Genomic DNA, 5604 nt, shown 5'->3' with positions numbered 1-5604 from the left:
GGGGCCGCTTCTGGCTCTGGACCGACTCGCGGGTGGGAGTGCGGGTTTTGGGCTCGTTTGGCTGGGAAACCGGAAAATTGTAGCAAAAACCAACCATATGTAACGTGGAGCAGGGGGGCCGCGGCGCGACACCGCCGTGGACGTGGACAGCAGCGCGCCCGGGCCCAGCTCGTGCCGCGTGCGCCTGAACCCGCCCATGGAAGCACACACGTATGTACATATACACACAGGTACACATATATGTACACGCACCCATGTACAGATATACACACACGTGCATATACACACATCTGTATGTGTGTGTGTGTGTACACACACACACACCTGTATATAAAACACACATCTATGCACACATACATATATAAGCACACACATGCACACATACATATAAATATATATATACACATACACCTGTATAGAAACACACACACAAATACGTGTGTGTGTATATATATACATACACACACAGACATATACATGTATGTGTATGTTTATATATGCACACATACATATAAATATATATATACACACACACCCCTGTATAGAAACACACACACATATACATGTGTGTGTGTGTGTATATATATGTATATACACGCAGACATATACATGTGTATATGACAGACACACACACAGATGTATACGTGTGTGTATATGTCTATATATGCACACACACACACGTGTGTGTGTACCCCCCCACACACACATTCTGCATCCCAAGCAACTGTGGCACTTTGCAGACAGCGAAAAGCTGGTGTTGCTCAGAGGATTTCAGCTGGACATCACATGGTGTTGGGATAGACAACAAGCAGAAGGGGGAAGTTTACCGAGTTATTAAGTTACTTATTGGTCACGTTGGGTTTTTTGTTTCCTTTTTATTAAGTGGTTGTGAAAGTGAACTCCAGCTGGCCTGTTTCGATAGGCGCAGACTCGTGCGTTTGAACCTTTCCACCTTTGTTCTGCTGTTCGCAGGGAAGCACCAAGCGCTGCAATGCGATAGTGAAGTATTTTGACCTTATGGAAATCGAGTGTCTGGGAAGGACCCCCCTCCAGAGCCGGGGTCACCCTCGGGCTCGCTGCCTGCTGCCCTTTCCAACATCAGTGCTGAAGGAGTCTAACCCTGGGGTCCTAGGATCATCAGCTGAACTTCAGGAGGTCTATATTCATACTTCTCTGTAACAATTTGCGCACTTTTCCTCCAATAGGAAGTAAGGAGAAGGAAATCAAGTGCTGTTATGGGGGTAATGACCCCTATCGTCAGGGTGCCAAACTTGCAGAGTTTCTAGGGAAAGTCCTTTTGAAGCTGCCGTGTGAGGCAGAGCCTGCGGGAAGCAGCCAACCCCTGGAATGAAGCAGGGGGTCCCCATTCCCACCCCCCAACCCCCCCCACACATCTGGGCCAGGTACCACCACGCAGAGTTTGGTAGTGTGGCAGGCATGGGCTGTGTAGGTGATGCAGGGAAACTGAGGCCTGGGTTGTGGGTTGGGTGGAAAGCAGCTGTGGCAGCCCGGAAGTGGGCAAGAAACACCAGTGACCCTTCCACACCACCCCTTGCCCTAATTGGGGTCTTCCTTCCCCACTAGAAGGAAGCCTGGAGAAACCCTGGCACTGCCCCCTAGAAGGCATGATGGTCTGGGGCCTCCACCACCCCCTGGTGGCTTTTGGGCAGCAATGAAAGGCAGCGGTTCTACATAGGGCCCTTGGCAGTGTATGCAAGTGTGGACGCTTCTGGGGAAAGGTTCCCCAATCTCGCTGGACAATCAGTGACATTCTTGGAACAGTTCAAGTGTTACATCTGTGCACACCCTGCGTGTCCACACCCACACCAAGAGCACTCCCAAGAGCCCTCATCGCTCCCAACAAAGCTGAGCCACAACGAACACTGCAATAGTTCCCTTTCCCCACCTAATCTACACAGTGGTTTTGCAACATCGATAAGCACACAAATACGTGCGTGGTGATAGCAAGGCCTGACAAAATCTTGTGAATTCACTAGTTTTGCAAGCCCAGTTTTGGTTTTGGTCATTGAAAATTTCCTCTTCACTGTATGCGTAGCTAAGAAAGGTTCATCTCTTTTTTGGAAGAGTTCAATAAGAAAATCCTAGGATTTGTTTTCAGTCCTCTCTCTTTCCCAGTGTTCTTCTGTACCGGTATATACTAGATTCACTGGTTCACATTCTGCAATGGTGCTGCCTCCTTTTCTTATTATTTGCTGTTTGCTGGAAACATTTCACAACCAACCACAAATCTGCTTCAGATCCTTAAGAACTTTAGCAGCTTGAATGCCCCTGATACCTTACAAATCTCAACCATTTTCCAGGTGTTCCTCGCGGCACAGCTACTACCGCATAGAGCTGTTACAATGCTTTCTTCCCCGGCAAATCGGGGCAGCCTGCTCATTGCAAAACAATTGCTCACATAATTCATTTTGCCTGGCCACTGCGCTACAGGGAATTTCTACAGACCTTTCCTGGCGCTAAGTTATCAAGCCAGAATGAAATTCAAATAATTTAGTAGCTCATCCCCTCTCTCAGCTGTCCAAACCTCCTGCTTGGATTTAAAAAAATGTTCCATTTTCAAAAGCCACTTTCCCAATTTTGGAACAGATGCCCATTTCCTCGGTCACTATCTTTACTTAAGACCAAGTAAATACTTCTGTTCTGGACCTTCCATTAGCAGCTCTGGTCAAAAATGAGATTTGATACAATGTCCGCGATTCTTGTGCATTGCATGCTTACTAGCTAAATTTCTCTTATTCTTGTTTAAGTGTCCAGACCTAAATGAAAGCTGGAGGCTGGTGCTTGGACTTCCCAGGTTTGTGACTCCAGGCGGGTGGACCACACATTCCCCAGCTGGGGTGAGGAACTTTAATTAGACTCGGTGGATGTTCTGTCCTGGCTTGCCTGAGAGTTTGACCAGCCTTTTGTGAGTCTTTTTTCCTGAACTGAATTGCTTCCCTCCACTTGTATCATTATTACCAATACCCCTTGATTTATGAAACCCATTAGCAAAACTTTTAACTGCAAAATTCATTGTGAGCCAGAGTTAGAAACCTGTTCTGTCTCTTGCACATTAGGCACCCATCTTTATTTAAGAGGATCCAAGGCATTCAGCTTCCATCTGCCTCACAAGCAGCTGCTTCCTTTCCTGGTGGGCTGCCACAGGAAGATTTTAAGTTTTGTGGCAAATCCCACAGCCTCGGGTTCTTGGCCTACTTCCATTGACCTTGCTCCGGAATATGAAGTCAATTTGGTATCTATAAATTGATCCATTGCTAAATTAGTCTTAGACACATTTAAGGGATATGGATATGCCAGGAACACAAGGCACAACTCCTCAGACCCTCTGCCAGTTTAAAGAGATCTCTTTTTTTTTTTTTTTCAAGTCCTAGTTCAGATAATGGTTTGTCACCAGGTTGCATATCCAGTACTTGTACCAGATCTGGGCTACTGTTTGCCATGGAGGATAAGTTCTGCAGCGTCAAAGATGAATTATGCAAGATGGCTGCTCCAAATGCCCCTTTCCCCTGCTCATTCATTTAAGCTGAGCCAAATAAGCACCCCCAGGGAACTTTTCCCTCAAAGGTAGTGAGGTAGGTTTGTTTTTTTTTGCATGTTCTCAGCTGAAATGTTCCTGCCTGTCCCTTCTGGGTCTCCCAGGTTTACAAACATTGTAAATGCCCTATTAAAAATATCTTGTCCAACTTCTCTGGCTGGCTTGATTTCTCAAGACAGTAGGCTTCCAGCATGATACCTTTGCATCCCTTCTCCTGAAATCCCTGTTGCATTTCATTTCTATTGACAAATTTCAAGTTGGCCAATGTGCTCGTGACCTTCCCCTTTGCCTGTGAAGCCTTTTGGTTCGCTGCAAGTTGCTTGTCATCTTATTTATCCATTTTACAAGTTCACACTGGGAACTCTGTAGCTAGGCCTTCAACTTCTGCCCCAAAGTTTTTCTTCGTGACTGCAAGTTACCTTGGTCCTCTCTAAAAAGTCACAAAGTATGGAGAAACCACCAACTCATTTAGAGTTCTTTTGGCCATCATTGCTTGTAGATGTTTCCATTATCGTTTCCATCTTCCAACAAGAGTATCAAGACTTTCTGTCCTTAGATATTTTGCATCAACACCGACAGCAAAACTGCTTTCTGATAAAAGTGATTGGCCTATATTTAGGATCTTGCAGGGTTCTTTCCTATAGCAGTTGGACCAATTCTTTGGTGTAATCCTCCTTTTTTTCTCCTTCACAAAGAGGGTGCCAAAAGTCCTGCTTTGCCTGAACCAGTAAAAACAAAATAACAGCTGACAGTTTCCTTGCTAACTATTTTCCCTCTCCCCCTCCAATCACTCCTGTACTTGGGGATCTCTCTCGGGGCTGCACTCGAAATTATTTTCTGGCTAGTTACAACTCCTAATGCACGCAATTTGCCAAGCAATCTCTTAGTTTCTGCATTTACGACTAGCCCCAAGTATACCCTTCAGACCACACAACTTCACCCAGCTCAGACTTCACCATGCAGCCCAATGCCTTGGGCAATAGCCTCTTATTATTTCCAGTTATGACTACATAAAGGACATTGAATCGCTCCTTCCATTTAGCCTGAAAAAATGCTTAGCACACCCATTGCCAGGTTTACTTATAAATGAAAGGCCCCTTTGATATCTGCCATTATGGAGTAACATAACAGTGTACAGAGAGCATATGAAAGAACTAGCACTGAAGCAGAACTGAGGTATAAGTGTCCATAAAGTGTCTGTCTGTACAGCAGAACTGACCAGTCTAACTACAGCAAATTAAATTATTCCAAGCATAACTACCTCATGTGCACTTACTCTGTAAGAGAGTCAGTTTTATTCCAGAATCGGATGTCTGCAAAGTAGTTATACACCAGCATAGGCGAAACCGAAGTTACTCTGCTACTTAATAATCATTTTATATAGACAAGCTTTAAGAACGAGGATATGAGAAAGCATCAAAAGCTTTTGTTGTACAGGGATCCAGTTCAAGCATCTAGGTCATGACAGAGTTTGTTGTTGAACACAAACGATCAAAATGCATGTCCAAAAATATTGCGAAAAAGCAATACTTTTGAAGGATGGTTGCATTGGGTCTTCTCACTTTTGAAGTGGTCAGAGATTTGGGCTATAAATGTTGTTTTTCACATGTCACCCTGAAGATTAAGGATAGAAACACACATCCAGCTGCTGTTACTACAGATCAAAACATATAAGAGATGCTGGGGTTTGGAGGGAAAAGGTATAAAGCTGGAATCCTTGCCGTCTAGTTCATCAAGAGCTGAATAATTACAAGGAGGGACAGTTATGCGGAGACTAAGGGTGGATGTAAAAAAATGACTGAACTAATTGTTTTGGAAATCACCAACTGAGCGGACTGTGGCGGGCCAGTTGGGGGCGCTCCTGCGTTGAGCCTCCCACCTCCCTGCGCCCGACCACCTTCCAGGCTCCGAGTGCCTCCCTTGGGGTGCCTCCCGTCCGGCCGACCCCTTCCCTGGAGCACACCCGCTAGCCTGGGGGTCCCGCTGCCACCATCCAAGGCTCTGGACTCACTTCTGGCTCTGTGCACCTTGGAAAACACAGGCCTGAT

This window comes from Alligator sinensis, unplaced genomic scaffold, assembly GCF_000455745.1.
Source record: "Alligator sinensis unplaced genomic scaffold, ASM45574v1 scaffold103_1, whole genome shotgun sequence".
Taxonomy (NCBI): Eukaryota; Metazoa; Chordata; order Crocodylia; family Alligatoridae; genus Alligator; species Alligator sinensis.
This window is presented reverse-complemented; position numbering follows the sequence as displayed.